This window comes from Phoca vitulina, unplaced genomic scaffold (genome assembly GCF_004348235.1).
Source record: "Phoca vitulina isolate PV1807 unplaced genomic scaffold, GSC_HSeal_1.0 scaffold10, whole genome shotgun sequence".
NCBI lineage: Eukaryota > Metazoa > Chordata > Mammalia > Carnivora > Phocidae > Phoca > Phoca vitulina.
Genome location: NW_022589713.1, coordinates 27,904,295 through 27,923,544, shown reverse-complemented (window position 1 = coordinate 27,923,544; position 19,250 = coordinate 27,904,295). Strand labels below are relative to the sequence as shown.

The 19,250-nt window shown below is 36.2% G+C and overlaps 1 protein-coding gene across 7 annotated transcripts in view; it reads left to right on the top strand.

Moving 5' to 3' along the window:
• Positions 1 to 19,250, top strand: part of TBC1D5 (TBC1 domain family member 5) — a 568,425-nt gene that overhangs the window by 404,521 nt on the left and 144,654 nt on the right. The window lies entirely within an intron of this gene.

The following is a 19,250-nucleotide window of genomic DNA, read 5'->3' as shown; positions in this document are numbered from 1 at the left end:
ACAACTTTAGCAAAAATCAATTGACCGTATATGTGAAGTCTATTTCCAAACTCTGTTCTGTTCCATTGATCTAGGTGTCTTTTACCAATATTATGTTGTCTTCATTCCTATACCTGGGTAGTAACTCTAGAAATCATGTAGTATGAGTCTTCCAACTTCACTTTTCTTATTAAAGTTGTTTTAGCTATTCTTAATTCTTTGCTTTTCCATTCATGTTTTTTAATTGGCTTGTGATTTCATCAGAAATCTTGCTGGGATTTTGATTAGGATTGCATTAAATCTATAACATCAATTTTAGGAGAATAGACATCTTAACAGTATTGACACTTCCAGTCAAAAGACATGGTATATCTTTCCATTTATTTAGATATTTATAGATTTCTCTCATTAGTTTTTGGTAGTTTTCAGCATATTATTATAATTGGTATTCCACTTATTATATTCATCCCTAAATATTTTGTGGGGTTTTTTGGTGCTAATTTTAAAGATGCTGCTGCTTTTAATTTCAATTTCTAGTTGTTCATTCCCAGTATGTAAAAATATAATTGATTTTGGTATATTGGCCTTTTCATTTTATATCCTTTCTGAAGTTATTTATTAGTGCAAGTAGCTTTTCTGTAGATTGTTTGGGATTTTGTAGAAAATTGTGTCCTCTACACTTACAGATAATTTTATTTCTTCCTGTCTGATCTTTATGCCTTTTATACATAGCTGGATATGATTTGCTAATATCGTGTTAAGGATTTTCATACTTATGGTCATGGTGGACATTGGTCTGCAGTTTTCTCATGGTGTCATTGTTTGGCTTTGGGATCTTGGTAATGCTGATCTCATAGAAATTCCTGCTTTCATTTTTTCAGGAAGAGTTTATGAAAAATTGGTATTATTCCTTTCTGCTATCTTTAGTTGTAGGTAAAATTTTCCTGTTCTTCACATGATTTGTGTTTTTTTAAATTAAATCCTGCACATTTTAAATGTTACGTTGTTGAATTTCTGAATTTTGTGATCTTCGTTTAAAGAAATATTGAGTTACTTTTTGACAGTCTGTTAAATAACTTCAGGATCATCTTGATCTTTTTGATGCTTGTTTTTAGGCTTTTTAAAAAATATGATTCCATTGTATCCTCTACCCAAGGGCCAATTTAGCTCTGCTACTAAGGCATGCCACTTGTGGGATTTCTACCGAATTCCCTGTGTGTACACCAGTCTCTCTCCAGTCTGTTTAGTCAGAACTTGAACATTTCCTAGCCTCATAAAACCTTCCTGCAATTTTTACATTCCCCCAGTAGTGGTTCTTTCTCTGATAGTTTTTCTTTGCTGGGCTTATCAAAGGTTTATCCTACAAATGTACAATTTAGTATTCAGCACAGATCCTCTGTGCAGACTTCTGGAATTCTTTCTCTATCTAAGCTTCCTCCTTTAAAGGTAACATGTCCTGCAAATGTCCCACAGTCTCTGATCTCTGTTTTCTCAACCCAGTAAGACCAATGCATTCTGCTTTGGGTTTCCCCTTTTTGCAATGTGCTCTCAAAAGTGCTTCCAGGAAGAAAACCATGTATCATAGAGTTTCCCCTTTCCCCAATCCTCCCCCTCGCCACACTTACGTCAGAATTACAATGCTGTGCTACACTGCATGCTAATGTTTCATATACTTTATCCAGTTTTATGTGTAGAATCAATTATTCCATCATGATCTGAAAGGGAAGTCGTATCTAATCTTAAAAATAAAATAAAATAAAAACAGCCCTATTCTAAGAAAATAACTCCTAAAGCAAAGGAAACTGAAAGAGATTGAAAATAAAACAATTTTCACATACATAATGGGAAAAACAAAAATGAAGTATAATAATCATATCAGACAAAATGAATTTAAAGCAAATAGCATTGAATGACATAAATGAGAACATTTTATGGCGAAAACGTTTACAATTCACAACAAAAACTCTTCTTTAATCATTGTACACCCCCCCAAAGAAAAAAAATGATTTTATCATGTAACAGCTGAGGAAATAGAAGAAATAGAAATGCAACAGTAAATAAATTACTTGTACCTCTCCTCATTCATGATAAGTCAGTCCAACTCACTATAAAGTAGGGATATAGAGAACCTATTTACACTTAATAAGTCAGATCTAAGTGATATATATCAAAATCTGTGTACTATAAACAGAGAATGAAATGAATGTGTGCATACAATATTTATTTTTACAGTAGCCACAAACAAAAATGTCAGTAAATTTCCCGTAGCAGGAAAAGTACAGGTTGCATTCTTTGGCAACAAAACCTGAAATTAGTAACAAAAAAAGAAAACAACCCCCAGAGAAAACCTATCACAAAATATGAAAACTCTATTTACTTTCGTACTAAAATGAAATCTAAACTGAAATTGCATAATTTTTAGAAAAAAACAATAAAGTATGCTGATCAGAACCTATTGATTTTGACCAGAACAATACTCTTAGAAGTTCTTAGCCTGATACTCTTAAACGAAAGGAATAAAGATATGTGAATTAGACATGTATCTCAAGTGATGAGGAATATAACAGCAAAATAAATCTAAAGAACACAGAAGGAAGGAAATAAAAGTAAAAGCAGTTGTGAATTAATAAGAAAATATAGGGGCGCCTGGGTGGCTCAGTCGGTTAAAACGACTGTCTTCGGCTCAGGTCGTGATCCCAGAGTCCTGGGATCCAGCCCCGCATCAGGCTCCCTGCTCAGCGGGAAGCCTGCTTCTCCCTCTCCCACTCCCTCTGCTTGTGTTCCCTCTCACGCTCTCTCTCTCTCTCTCTCTCTCTGTCAATTAAATAAATAAATAAAATCTTTAAATATATATATATGTAATTATAACTAGTACATGAAGGAAGTGTTTCTTTTAGGGGAAAATAAATAGTAAACATCTTAACATAGTTTACATAGTTTAAAATAATAACATAGAAAAATATAAACTATACATGCATAAATTAAAAATAGATTACCAAAGGTACAAATTTGTCAAAAAGTACACATTTCCAGTTGTAAAGTGAAGAAATCATGGGAATACAGTGTACAGCATAGTGATTAATAATACTATATTGCATATTTGAAAGTAGCTAGAGAGTAGATTTTGGAAGTTATCACAAGAAAAAAAATTCTGTAACTGGTGACAGATATTAACTGGACCTATTGTGGTGATTATTTTACAATATGTACAAGTATTGAATCATTACACTGTATACCCAAACCTCATATAATGTTAGGTTAGTTATACCTCAATAAAAAATATAATTTTTTAATTGCAAAAATAATTTTAAAAAAATATACATTCAAGTATAGCCAGAAATGTTCTGGAGTAAAAGAGTCATTAGTCCCACCCATTATAAAAATGTATTATAGATACCATACTTATAACAGTTTGGATTTGGCACATAATTAGGCAGACATGTTGGTAAAATAAAATAAGAGAATCTGAAATAAACAATATGTAGGAGAATTTAATATATGATAAAAGTAGAATTACAATTCAATGGGAAAACAATGGATTGTTCGGTAATACAGTTTTGAGAACTGACTAGCTGTTTGGCAAACCATGAAACTAAATCTCTGTTTTTGTACATAACAAATGCCAGATGGATCATTGATATAAACAAAAGTGGAATAAAATTATTATTTTTATATTCTAAGGTGGACAATTCAAAAACTCATAACCATGAAGAAAAAGCTTGGTAAATTTGACAACATTACAGTAAGATTTCTGCCTGGGAGAAGAGACCTCCCTGTAGTCTGAGAAAGACGGAAAAAGTTAGGGGGTCACTAAAACTTCCTTGGTTCCTGGTAGCTTTTGGGCCCAGGACTATATCCTATTCGAGTAGTGGTTCTTAAACTTGAACTTGCATCAGAATCACCAAGAGTGCTTGTTCAAACATGAATTGCTGGGCCCTATACAGAATTTCTGATTTAGTAGGTATAGGGTGGATAAAGTTTAAGAAATTGCAATTTGAACAAATTCCCAGGTAATGCTACTGCTACTGGTCTGGGACCATACTTTAAAAACCACTGTTTTACCATGTTCCCAAATCCCCCCATTTTCCCCTGAGACCACCCAGTATTGCTCTTTGTAATCAAAGAGTTCTAAATCAAACTAAGTGTCAAGGATAACATGAAGTAAGCAGTTCCCTTTTCCCATGATATGGTCACAAGCATAAAGAGCTATACGAGGATAATCCATGCAGTATTACACAGAATAACAATGGAAGGAATCTAAATGCCCCAAAATAAAATAATGTTAAATATGATACATCCACTCACCAGGATACTGTGCAACCATAAAAAACAATAAGGTATTTCTGTAAATGCTGAGTTAGAATGATCTCCATTTTACTTTATTTTGTTTTGTTTTGTTTTTTTAAGATATATTTATTTGAGAGAGAGGAGCCCATGCATGCCTGAGTGAATGGTGGGGAGGGGCAGAAGGAGAGGGAGAGAGAGTTTCAAGCAGACTCTGCATAGAGCTCGAAGCCTGACTCGGGTCGCATCGCATGACCTGAGATCATGACCTGAGCTGAAACCAAGAGTCAGACGCTTAACTGACTGGCCACCCAGGTGCCCCTGATCTCCATTTTATCAATGATGTTGTTAAATTAAAAAAATACATGGTACAGTATGTTCCCATGTATGTTTTTAAAAGGTGCATGCATGCACAAAATGTCTCTAGGTTAAGAAAGAGCATCGGCTGCCCTTAGGAAGGTGAATTTTGGAGGTAGAGGATCTGGGATGAGAAGGGAAATGTCTTCTCATTGCATGTCCTGTTACAATTTAAAATTCTTTTTCACCATTTGAAAAAAAATTACTCTAAATTAACAGAACAATAGCTTTACATAGTTTTCATTTAATTCACAGGAAATAAAAGAATTTAGGAAGTGGGAAAGATGGCAAGAGAGGAGGCTGTAGTCAGAAAACAACGACTCAGACTGAGATTGCAGATTTGTAGCTTCACAGCACCAGCACTCAGCCACAGTATCGGCTAGCTGATGTGGAAAGGAAATGAGTGTTGTTGATGGAAATAAATTTAAAGTATTTTATGTGATGTTTTTGTGCTTCATATTTGAGTTGGTTTACGAGCAGATTAATTTATGAACATATTATATACCATGATGCCCCCAGTAAGCTAGACTTCACTGAGTTTCTGTTCTCTCTGTTAGCCCGATATACAATTCTAGACCTCATAAGTCTTTCTAAAATCGGCTGACCAAAAGTGGCAATTAATTTTTCTTTGTAAGTTCTTAGTTCTTTATAGTTTCCTTAATGAGTTTCCGTGGGAAGAAGCACTCTAAATCTTGTAGGATACCATAGCTGTAATCACCACTGTATTGTAGCTGGGGTGCTCATGAAATAGCAGATCATGATTCATCAAAATAAGTCCTTCAGAAAGCCGCTTTTATTCTACTCCAAGAAATGCAGTTATCACACATTTGACAGCAATGGTAGATATTGTGCATCTTGAGTCTTGAAACTTAGTCATTAATGTGGAGAGGTGCTTTTTTAATATAAATCTGAATTAGGTATCCTTTAGGAATTAAAGAGGAATATTCAAAGGAGTATAAAAATGTAGGAGGAACACGGAGCTCAGAGTTAAATTATCATCGTATAAATCTATAGACTGCTTTTGGTCAGGGTGTGCTCAGGTGCTGCCATTTGCCTCTGTGGAGGCATCTGCAACATGTAGGGGCCTGCCCTGCCTGTTTGGATCCATGATTTATGTACTGGGGGTGAGCAAAGAAGTCACCTGTCTTTGAAACATGCAGGAGTTTTCCCATAAGTGCTTCTAATGCATATATTCCACAGACCACTTGAAATAAAACTGCTTTTAGGTGGTTAAGGTGTATTTTTAGATCATATATTTGGTAGTACTTTTAGAAATCAAAGAAGTCATATAAATGCATGATATTTGCCATTATCATCAGAAATTGTGTGTGTTTATTTTAAAACATTGAGTTGCAATCTTCTGTGCATAAGGAAATACGTTTTCCTTGCCTAACGTATATTTGTCCTTCTTTTAAAAAAATTTACACACGTATAGTTGACTTGTAAAGTTCTCTGGGAACTAAACTTCAGCTATTAGCTAGGGATAAAATGAAGCAGCCAACCCCTCTTTAACCCTCTTTTGTTTCCCTTTTGCTTCTAATACTAGGAAATGTAACTTATAATTGAATTGGGCTTCTGAATTTCTCACCAAAACCACATACTCAAAGTAATGCCTGTGGTGGTGCTGTCCTTTTCCCTCACTGGCTCCTTCGGGCTTTTCCTTCTCCCTCCCTATCTCACCCTGCCCCCTTATAAGTCATCTGGGCCCCATGCAGATGCATTCAGCTCTTCATTTATCTGCCTTAACGGATAGGAATAGCGCACTTATAATCCTAAATGGTGGATAATCCAAAAACAATTAATACTTGGCTTTGGAATGTATTTAGTAATATTTTAAATTGTTTTACCTTACTAATTATACTATGCTAATTTTGCCATTAGTTTGCATTCCCTGATCATACCCAGGTTGATTGGGGGGCTTAGTGGGGAGGGGGCAGAGAAAAATGCAAAGTGCCTATGGGAACCCAGATTGATAGAACTTTTATTGAATCAGAATTTTACTTTGTATAATTTCCATGTCAATGATTGAAAGTTGTCAGCATATCATCCAGTCTAGCGCCTAGCCATATAGTTATAATTCAAGAAAAAAATGTTAAACAAAATCTTTAATGTTTTTCCTAGCAGTCTTACTTAAATGTCAGATCAGAGCTAGCATAAGCCAAGAGAGGAAGTCAGTGAAGGATATCCATTTACCTTGACCCATCCATCCCCTTCCAGCTTAGTGAAGATGAGTATTGCCAAGTCATGGGCATTTTCCCAATATGGTGCTGGCTTATAGGCTGTTTGATCAGCTGAGCCATACAGATTAGCTACTCAGTAGTAGAGACTTAATCCGGGGACCCCTCAAGAAGGAAGGTATGCTGTTCTTTTGAAATGTAGAGAGGTACTTTAAAATAGACACAGGGAGGCTGTGTATTCCTTTCAGTAGAATGCAACTTTCCATAGCAGTACAAGCATCTAAAATAAAATGAACACTAAGAGCATGAATTACCAATTTAAGATCCATGATTCTGCTAAATTCCTGATATAATTTGTACATGAGTAGGTGTGGTATGTGTGGGGTTGTGTATATTTTTAGGGGAGAGGGTTCATAAACTTGATTAAATTCTAAAAGGGGGCCACAACTCCTATTATACAGAGAATTGAATTTAAGTTTCACTATTTTACACTTTTTGTAAACTTTTGCAAAGAGGGGACTACATACCCATTGCCACTGCCTCTCAAACTTGTCTCTATTTGAACTTGAGAACTATCAGATAACTTAATTTTGTGAATTCCCAAAACTGCAGCTAGTACCAGACTGGGCACGGGCATAGGCTCAGAAGCCAAGAGTCAGTATTTAAAGACTGAATATACAAATGGACAGTGGCCAGACAGTGTAGGAGAGCAGAACTCTGACTGGCGTAAGAAGCCCAGAAGCCAAACCGTAATCTCTGTGGCATAATAAGCCCAGAACAGTCAGAACTTGGTCAGTGACTGCCACCTTTCCTGTTTTTGTCTGCTTCCAACTCAGGACCAGCCAGAGAAAGCCAAATGCACATGCTCCCCAAATCAATCACATATGATGCTCCCTTTTATTTACACTACTGCCATACTTAAAACCTTCAGTCAGGCATACCTGAAGCCTCTCCTGTTTTTCACTGCAAAGCTTTCTCACTCCCCTGATTGCTTTTGATTCTTTGCCAGACACAAGTGATGGTAGCTGATTCCCTTGTTATAACAAGCTTTGAATAAATAGCCTCTGCTTATTTTTATTTGGGTGGTCTTCCTTTATTTCAGCCGTGCATTGAGATATGAAAGGTTCCAGGAAAACTCCCTTATACTGAAAGCTCTCTTCCACCGGGACGTCATAGAGCTGGCGGTAATGCCATTGGGTGAACATCTCTTAGAGTTTAGCTCTTTCTTTTTCCAGAAATAACATCTTATTTATTTATTCATTCATTCATTTTTATTTTTATTGAAGTATACTTGATATACAATATTATATTAGTTTCATGTGAATAACATATCAGTTCCACAATTCTATACATTACTCAGTGCTCCCCATGGTAAGGATAGTCACCCATCTGTCCCCATACAATGTTATTACAATATTATTGACTATATTCCCTATGTTATACTTTTCATCGTCACGGTTTATTTTTCTACCTGGAAGTTACCTCTTAAACCCCTTTATTTTGCCCATCCCTTCACCAACTTCTCCTCTTTCAATCACCATTTATTCTCTGTATTTAAGAGTCTGTTTGTTTTTTAAATTCCGCATGTAAGTGGAATCATACAGTATTTGTCTTTTTCTGGGTGAGTTACTTCACTTAGCATAATATCCTTTGGGTCCATTCCTGGTATCACATGTGGCAAGATCTCATTCTTTTAATGGCTGAGTAATATTCTGTTGTATATGCGTACCACATCTTCTTTATCCTTTCATCTGTTGATGGGCGCTTGGGCTGCTTCCATATCTTGGCTAAATAATTCTGCAGTAAACATAAAAAAGATAAGCATGTATCTTTTTGAATTAGTGTTTTCGTTTTCTGTGGGTCAGTACCCAGTAGTGTGATTACTACTAGATCATGTGTTATTTCTATTTTTAATTTTTTGAGACACCTCCATACTATTTTCCACAATGAGCATACCAGTTTACATTCCCACCAACAGTGCACAAGGGTTCCCTTTTCTCCGCGTCCTCACCAACACTTGTTATTTCTTATCTTTTTGATAGTAGCCATTCTGACAGGTGTCAGGTGATACCTCTTTGTGGTTTTGATTTTCCTTTCTCTGATTAGTGATGTTTAGCATCTTTTCACATGTCTGTTGGCCAGCCGCATGTCTTCTTTGGAAAAAATGTCTATTGAGGTCCTCTGCCCATTTTTAAATTGGATTATTTGGTTTTTTAGTGTTGAGTTTTAGGAGTTCTTTATGTGTTTTGGATATTAAACCCTCATGGGATACATAATCTGCAAATATCTACTCCCATTCAGTAGGTTGCTTTTTCATTTTATTGATGATTTCCTTTGCTGTGCAAACACTTTTTATTTTGATGTAGTCCCAATAGTTTATTTTTGCTTTTGTTTCCCTTGCCTGAGGAGACATGCCCATGGATATGTTGCTATGGCTGATGTCCAGAAGATAACTATCAATGTTTTCTTTTAGGAGTTTTATGGTTTCACGTCTCATATTTAGGTTCTTAATCCATTTTGAATTTATTTTTGTGTATGACAGGCTGTCCAGTTTTCCCAACACCATTTATTGAAAAGACTGTCTTTTCCCCATTGTAAATTCTTTTTATCCTTCCTCTTGTTAATGTCATATATCACATTGATTGGTTTATGGATATTGAACCACCCTTGCATCCCTGGAATAAATCCCACTTGATTGTGGTGAATGATCCTTGTGATATATTGTTGAATCATTTTGCTTATATTTTGTTGAGGATTTTTGCATCCATGTTCATCAAATATTGGCGTATCGTTTTCTTTTTTTATAATGTCTTTGTCTGGTTTTGATATCAGGGTAGTGCTTGCCTTGTAAAATGAACTTGGAAGCGTTCCTTCCCCTTCAATTTTTGGGAATAGTTTTGGAAGAATGGGTATTAACTCTTCTTCAAATGTTTGGTAGAATTTACCCATGAAGCCATCTGGTCCTGGACTTCTGTGTGTTGGGAGTTTTTGATTATCAGTTCAATTATATTACTAGTAATTAGTCTGTTCAGTTTTTATAATTCTTCCTCATTCAGTTTTAGAAGATTGTATGTTTCTTTTTTTTTTTTAGGATTTTATTTATTTATTTGACAGAGAGAGACACAGCGAGAGAGGGAACACAAGCAGGGGGAATGGGAGAAGGAGAAGCAGGCTTCCTGCTGAGCAGGGAGCTCAGTGTGGGGCTGGAGCCCGATGTGATGCGGGGCTCAATCCCCAGGGCCCCGGGATCATGACCTGAGCCGAAGGCTGACTCTTAATGACTGAGCCACCCAGGCGCCCCAGATTGTATGTTTCTAGGAATTTATCCATCTCTTCTAGGTTATCCAACTTCTTGGCATGTAATTTTTCATAATATTCTCTTACAATTCTTTATATTTTTGTAATGTCAAGTTATTTTTCCTCCGTCATTTCTGATTTTATTTATTTGAGTCCTCTTTCTTTTTTATTGATGAGTCTGGCTAAAGGTTTATCAGCTTTATCTTTTCAAAGCATCAGCTCTTGGTTTCATCGATCTTTTCTATTTTTTTTTCTTAGTCTCTGTTTCATTTATTTTCACTCTAATCTTTATTATTTCCTTCCTTCTACTAGCTTTGGTCTTTGTTTTGTTTTAGTTTGTGTTTGTTTTTGTTTTTTTCTACTTCCTTTAGGTGTAAGGTGGGGTGGTTCATTTGAGATTTTTTTGTATCTTGAGGTAGGCCTATATCGCTATAAACTTCCCTCTTAGAAATGCTTTTGCTATATCCCAAATATTTTGGACCATTGTGTTTTCATTTTATTTTGTATTTTTTTTTAAGATTTTATTTATTTATTTCAGAGAAAGCACAAGTGGGAGTGGTGCAGTGGGGCAGAGGGTGAAGCAGAGTCCCTGCTGAGCAGGGGGCCTGACACAAGGCTCGACCTCAAGACCCTGAGATCATGACCTGAACTGAAGGCAGATGCTTAACCCACTGAGCCACCCAGGGGCCTCTTTATTTTGTATTTTAAATGCATGTTTTATTCTCAAGACAGATCTGAGCAAGGTGATAGTGCAGAACCTTAGAGTGAGAACAGCTCACAGCTGAGGCAGAATAAATAAACACCAGAGAGATGACCATTCAGCCAGCCTCCCGGTATTGTATGGCTTCTGCATGGGAAATGCGAGAATACCCTTTTGGGTCCTGGTAGGATTGGGATTCTGATTTGAGGACCCACACCCAGGATTAAGCCACTTCCCTCTTGGGCTCTATCTCTTTGCACTAAGCTAATCCGGGAGGGCCTATCATGTCCTAGCTCTCTTACCTCATTAGAGCCAATCACAAGAGGCCCAGGAAAGCCCTTAGCCCTTAAACACAAAGGGCCTCAAAGTTCACTTTGAGTGTTCACTTTGCCTTCAAATGAGATTATATCTATCCATCATAGTAAATTTATGTTCAAAAAACATTGACTTGTAAATGTTAACATTTAAAATGTCACAGTTTTTATAGCCTTGTCTTGGCATTTCTTCATCTTATAATACACTGGGAGTTAAAAAAAAAAAAATCACAGTGGCCTACGTTCTCCCAACCTTTGGAAGGCCTCCCATGTCCATGTCTCTCCTTTTTATTGGATAATGTTTTTATAGTGTTTGTGGATTGTTTTTTTTTTTTTTTTTAATAGACATTTAGAAGTTAATAGAGATAGAATGTGAAGACGTGTTTGGTTCTGTGTGCTTTCTGTCCCAGCCAATAGATGTTTAGTGGTCACTGGTCCAATGACTAGACATGTTGAGTAAGCTGATTTGAAGACCCACACCCAGGACTGAGCTGTGGATATGTGGAGAGAAACCAGAATTACCAGACTGTGATTCTCTTATTGTGGCCCCCAGATCAGCAGCATTAGCAACTCTAGGAACTAGTTGAAAATGCAAATTATCAGGGCCCACCTGAATCTCAAAATCAGAATCCCAAAACTTTCAGTATGGTTTTTAGCAGTGGTGTTTTAATAAGCCCTCCAGGCTAGTCTGATAAATGCTAAAGTTTGAGACCACTACTCTAATGAGCAGAGTCATTCAATAGTTTAAGCCTTTTCTTCTCCTGGAGTAACAATTTCCATGAATGCATGGTAGGTTTTAGGAGCTCTGACAGCTGGCACCTTAAAATGGGCAGGAAACAGGAATCTGTCTCCTAGGCCAGGGCTCCTCAAACTTTAATATGCACACAGATCCCCTGGAGGTCTTATTAAAATGAAGATTCTGATTTCAGTAAGATTATATTAGGGGCCTAGGAGTCTGCACTTCTAACAAGCTCCCAAGAAATGATGATGGTCTTAGGATCATCCTTTGAGTAGCATGGTCTTAGTAGAAACAGGGTCCAGCTGAGGAGCATCTGAGATATGAGCAAGCAGGGAGCCAGAGTTCAGGAAATGTAGGGGGAGGTCCAAGAAGCCTTAGGAGGCCTTGATGAATTTTTATGTGGGTGTGATCACTTACTACTTAATGTGTGTGTCCAGGGATCTCTACAGAGATGAGAAACTTAGGGAAACATCTGCTTAGCAACTGGGAAACCTGCGAGAGATTAAGGATGTAGGGTCAAGATCAAGAAGACCCCTCATGCTGATAGGGGAGGATTCATATTAATTTAATAAACATTTGTTAATCCCCTACTTTATGTCTAATACCAAATAACCCCAAGGAGCTTGTGATCTGCTAGAGAAGGAAGAGAAGCCAAACCAAACTATCAGTAACCCTTCAGCTGGAATTAGCTTATCAGCACCTTTATCTCTGGAAAACGTAATTAGGAAGCAGTGACACCAATAGATAATGGAACCTCCAAACATCAACCCTATGTGAAGTACCTGTCCTAGCCTCTGAGCAGCCAGGCAGGGTCAGGGTGATTTATGGGATTGGGAAGAAAAGAAGGAAGACAGAGCCACTAAAACGAATCCCAGAGGCTGTTTACAGCGATAAGTGATAAGAGGTCAAAAGGAAATAACCAACACTGTTGCCTTTTAGGAATGGGTTCAGTCTGACTTTCTTGATGACCTATTACCAGCCTACAGATTCGTGGTCTTCCCTCTATCCTGAATCGCATGGATCCTGGTACTTTTCAGCTTAGTGTTATGCCTCATGTCACTTCTACTAACAATGGGTGTAAATGCATTAGGAGATTTATGCAGAGGAATTTGAAAAGTGTTACTTAGAGAGGTTAAGATCCCATTGGTACTTGAAATGGTCTATGACAATTTAAAAAAAAATAAAGTCACACAAGTTTTGTTTTTTAATGAGTTTCAGATTAGGGAGGATAGGAGCAATTATTTTTAGCAATTATCTGTATGCTCTTTTAGAAGACTGATTTGATCATAATTCCCTTTCCTAAGGTAAAATGACAGAACAAAGCCTATTTAGTGACTTTCTAGAAGTAAAAATTATCTGTAGTATGAATAAAGACTGGTATTCACAGAGCCTAAAATTAATTTTCCCAACATAGCCACCAACTGTCCATTAATTCTTCATGTTGTTATTTATAGGCAGTAGGGGCTTCCAAGTAATTTCTCAAGGAGATGTCCAGTAGCAGCTCACTACTGGTGGGGCCCAAGTAAGTGATAGGATAGAAAAATCAGTTCTCAGCAACTTTTACTCCCATAGTCCTCTCAAAGCAGGGCTAAGATTCTAACTGCATACTGGTTGGAATATGCAATAGGATTCTCAAAGAGAGCACATCCTGTTCATACAACTAAATCTATATTGAAGGAATACCATCTTTTACTAGCTTTATTTGAATTTGCTGGTAAGTCACACATCCTAAAATTACTAGTCCTTGAAATACCATACTTGTAAACCAAATAGCAGGTATACATTTAAAAGAGGGGTGTGTGAGTGTGTGTATGTGTATTTGTGTGTGTGAGAGAGAAAGAAAATATTCAAAGATTATACAGCTTTTAAACATATGGTGGTCATCTTCTATGCTCAGCATTCTCATGAAAACATAGATGCACAAGCTCTGTTTTCCATTCAAACTATTTTTGCAAAGGGTGTATTATAGTTGTTCTGACAAAACAGCTTCAAACATTTGCCAAAGAGAATAAATTACAGTAGAGATGGGTGGTAATTATTAGGAACTTATTTTTAGAATAAGAAACCTTCCTTAATAAAGGGCTATGTACTGCCCTCTGAAAGGAATAGAGAACTTTCCCCAAAGTCAAAAACATATTTTTAACAGTTCGTGTACATATCCTTTGGGGGTTAAACTAAGTTTAACATGTGTTCCCAGAAAGCTAAATTCAAGCTGGGTTCAATCCATGGATTACAAGGAGCACATAGAAAGCAAATTTGAGTTCTGTAAAGATAATAACTAATTCAAACTTCAAGTTCCTTCTATTTTTGAAGCAGAGGTTAAAGGACTTGAAGTATTCAAATCTTTCTGTAACACATGCAGATCCCAAACATTTTTTAGTAAGACTGAATTGAAATAGTACTAGATAAAGAAAGAAAAAAAAATCGTAAATAGGCTAAGCATCTTCCAATAATGTATCCTGCAGCACTGTTAGAAGAAGAAGAATGTGAAATTGGAAAACATACTTTATTTTGGCTTCTATCTTTTGTGGCTCTGTTCTGCAAAGACATAAGAATTAAAGATGAGAATGCCTTGTGACCCTAATTATAATAACTGCAATATTTGGTTTTAATTTTAAGACTATTTTCACAGAGTTGATATAAAGGAAAACTCAGGGTAAATTAATTTAAAAAGAACTGAGTACAAAGGAACGCAATATAAAAAGAACTTCAACTTCATCAAGGAGCTACCAACCACAGAGATGAACACTCTGGCTTGCTCTTGTTTTCCCCTGATATTAATACAGAATTTGGATTCTATGTTTATTTTCTACCCTGCCTGGGTTATTTAAATATTAATTGTTAGCTTTGAAAAGTCCAAGTGAACAGAGGCAAAAAAGCAAAATTAATATCATTAAACAAAAATCTAACATTGCTCTCTTGTGATCCAGTGTGCTTACCCAGTGCTATCATTTTGTGATCACAGGTTGCTTAAGATGCCCTTATAATGTTTGTTAAATTAAATTGAACATACCTTTTTTTATTTTACTTGTTCTTCTAAGCTGGCTATGCCTATATCTTACTAAAGAGTCATTAAAGGAAAAGGAAATGAAGATATATTGTTTCTTTCTGCATATATAACCTACCACAGCCATGTTGGATGAAGGCTATGTTTAGTTGAACCTCAAATTGGTCATTTTCATAAACTGCTAAAAAAATGGATTTCTCTTGGTGTTTGGGTCATTCACCAAGCAATAATACCATCAGGAGTTACTGATCCCCTGGGGGGATAGCAGCTTAATTACACAGAAATTTTAAATTGAGAATAGTGGTATAAGTGCAGACGTAGGAACAGTCCTATCTTTGGGTGGCTTATTATTAAATTTAGTACCTCAGATGGTCTTTTTTTGTTTGTGTAGATTTTAATTACTAAGTAGGTCTGGTAAAATATGAATTATTGTATTATCACAAGTGATAAAATGTGTACGGTTATGAGCATTGCAATCTGCAGGTGTAACAAACATAAAGCAAGATTAATAGTATTAAGCAATTAAACTGAAGCTATCTTTAAGGGGAAAAGAAAGCCTTAATGCTACCCTTAAGTGTAAGTTAAACTTGGGCTAAATATTTTTAACTGCAATAAAAGCATGTTAATTTTAGGAGTGACTTCTTTATAAGACCTCATTTCTTCTAGTAAGTTTTCCTTTCTAAGAATACAAAAGCTTACTGAAATAATTTCTGTTGGTAACTCATTCCATAAAGAACGGAATTTTTCCTTGGCTTTTAAGCTCAATGAAGAAAGCCCAAAATAGCACAGGAAATTTGTGTGTGGTGAATATATGTATGAACTAAATCCAGTAGGGATTAAAATGATTAAATTATTGATAAGGTCATTGTTGGTCCCAAAGCTTTCCATTAGTCATACAGTACTACTTAAATATTTTGAGAATTTGGCTTTAATTTTCCTATAATCGCACATAAAATACAGGAAACTGTGTTTTGCTTTAATTTTGTATCCTTGCATGTATAGCAGTCTTATATAAAAGGAACATGCCAAGTATCTAATAATAAATTTTTTTCCTTATGTGTTTCTGTTTTTTTTTTTTTCCACTTCCTGAATTATTTTTATGTTGCCACTAACAAGATCACTGCCTGTATTTTCAATTTAGCTGCACCTTTGCCTCTCAGTAGCATGACAGGTGGCTTCACAGTGAGTTTATCAAGACCTCAGTAAACACATAGAGCACTTAGCAAAGTGTACAGAGCTCTTTACAAAGAACTTCCTAGATCTTTCTCTCTCTTCATCTCTCTCTCTCTCTCTCTCTCTCTCTCTCTCACACACACACACACACACACACACACACAAACAGAATTTGGTCCTTGCCCTGGAATTATTTAGCAGTGTACTTGGCAAGGTGAAACTTCAAAAATAAAGCAATGTGAAACATTTATAAAGCAGCACATCATAGATTACACATTAAATATAAAAGTACTGAAGACGTACGTTGTGTGTAGTTTTGATGATAGGTTTTATTCAATGTAGATTACTAGATATTTGCAGTTCTCCCTCCTTGACAGTACTGCAGTGGAGATTGCTGCACATATGTATCTGTGGGGTCATTTTTGAAGCTAAGCTAACAAAACCCCAAGCAGCAGGAAAGTTGCATGAGTTTGAGCAGTAACTGGGTGTTTTGTTGTAGAAATAATAGGAAATATATAATTTCTTTAAAACGAGGGGGCTATTTTTTTTCTTTCTTCTCTTTTTTTTTCTTTTTTTCTTTCTCCCTTCCTTCCTCCCTCCCTTTATCCCTCTCTCCCTCTTTCTTCCTTCTTCCCTCCCTCCCTCCTTTCTTTCTTTCTTTCTTTCTTTCTTTCTTTCTTTCCTTCCTTCCTTCCTTCCTTCCTCCCTCCCTCCCTCCCTCCATCCTCCCTCCCTCCCTCCTTCTCTCCCTACCTCCCTCCCTCTCTTCTTTCTTTTCTTTTCTTTCTTTTTCTTTTCATTTCTTTTCTCTTTTCTTTTCTTTTCTTTCCTCTTGAAGCACCATCTGTGATGAAACCAAAGCTGTGATTGTCCATAAGAAAATCAGAGGACTTTGAGCTTTAAGTAAGGGGCAAAAAGATGGTATTGTATTCTCTGTGGTGAATATTAACTTTCATCAATTTTTTTTCTTTGCTAAATGATGTCTATTTTAGCATGATAGATGTCAGCTTTTCTCAAAAGTCATTTTGCTTTCATTGGGAGGTAGCAGGAAAAATACACAGAAAATTACCCCCCCCACACACACACACACATAAGAAGGCTAAGCAAAGGGGCGCCTGGGTAGCTCAGTCGTTAAGCATCTGCCTTCGGCTCAGGTCATGATCCCAGGGTCCTGGGATCCAGCCCCGCATCGGGCTCCTGCTTGGAGGGAAGCCTGCTTCTCCCTCTCCCACTCCCCCTGCTTGTGTTCCCTCTCTCGCTGTCTCTCTCTGTCTGTCAAATAAATAAATAAAATCTTTAAAAAAAAAAAAAAAAAAGAAGGCTGAGCAAAAGTAATGTCTTTCAGGAAACACCAGCCTTAGTTACATGAATGGGCTTATTCAAATAAGTAAAGTATTAAAATAACCTCCATGAATGAAAGGAGTGAGTTCAAGGCACAGTGCAATTTTATAGGTGTGATTCTTTTTTTTTTTTTTTTTTAATTCTTTGAGTTGAGTATAGTTGACACACAATGCTACATTAGTTTCATGGTGATTCGACAAGTTTACACATTATGCTATGCTCACCTCAAGTGTGTAGCTACCATTATATAGGTGTAATTCTTGAATTTTGTATTGACATCCAGATTTGAACCAGGAAGGATCAGTTAAATGTCAGAATTTTCTATTTTGAAACTACTAAAATTTGCCTATTAAACCAAGATAATTCTTTTTTTATTTATTTATTTGAGGGAGGGAAGGGGGGGGGGAGAGAGAGAGAGAGAACAAGCTGGGGGAGGGGCAGAGGCAGAGGGAGAAGCAGGCTTCTTGCTGAGCAGGGAGCCCCATGCAGGGCTCGATCCCAGGACCACCCCCCCCCCATCATGACCTGAGCCGAAGGCAGACACTCAACCGACTGAGCCACCCAGGCGCCCGAACCAAGATAATTCTTAATTATTTTATTTTTCAGCTTTATTGAAGTATAATTGACAAATAAAATCGTAAGATATTTAAAGTGTATGTTGTAATGATTTGATATATGTGTACATTGTGAAAGGATTCCTCCCATCTTGTTAATTAGCACATCCATCACCTCACACATTTTATTCATTCATTCATTCATTTATGGTGAGAATATTTTAGTTCTCTTGGCAAATTTCAATTATACAATATAGTGTTACCAACTTACAGTCAACATGTTACACTTTAGATCCTCATCATTTTTTTTCACTGATGAATTTTTCTTCCCTTTTGTATCAGTTGAATAACTATAAATGACCACATTCTGTTTTAGTCATTTAATAATGCAGATATAATTATCAGTTTAAAGATCCTTTAAACAGATGCCTAAAATGGTTTAATCCAGGTGCTTTTTGATTTGCCCATTCTCTGGTTCCCCTGATACTCCTTGCAAGACCAGTTAATTCTTTGTCATTAAGAAGAACATCCTATGTAATTTAGAGCTATTTCTGTACTTCTTTAAATAGTAAATATTGGCATTTGTAATTTGAAAGAATTAAAAGTGTGTAGAGAAAGAATATTTTTCCCTAAGCCACACAACTGCAGGCAATATTAGACCAAAAAAACATTTTGTTTTAGTCACCCTCATATTAGCAGTGGAGTAAGAATTGAAAGATAAATAAAAATTGTAAATGATACTCTAACATTTTTAAAAAGATAAATGTTACTTAGGCATTAAATTTCTTTTTCCTGAGAAATTGAGTGTCATAATTTAAGATGTAATTAAAAATACAATTTAATTAATCTGTTGATTAATTTGATAATATGAATGAAAGAACTTTCGTATTTGATTATATCGTATATGGTTCCTAATAACTGTGATACAGTTGTGTGATTCTACACTATATTGTCACAGCTTTGATTTCTCCGTAAATATGATACGCCCTGAAGAGGAGTAAGTGCTCACTTTAACCCCACAGATGGTTATATTTGGTTTCTAATTTTGCAAAGAGATAATCTCTTTTAACTAATTTTTAAAGAATTCCCTCTCTTCTGTACTACTTGGTATACTAGAAATTTTGGAATTTTTGATTCTTTGTTATGTGCCAGAACCACATAGAATTCTAGCTGACATTCCTGTAGGAAGGTTTGTGTAAGGAAATTGTAGCCGTGTTATATAGAATTAGAAATAAATGGATTAAAAATGGATATCAAAGTGAATTATTTTAATTTTCTTATAAGAATTATGAGTAGCGGGCACCTGGGTGGCTCAGTTGGTTAAGCGA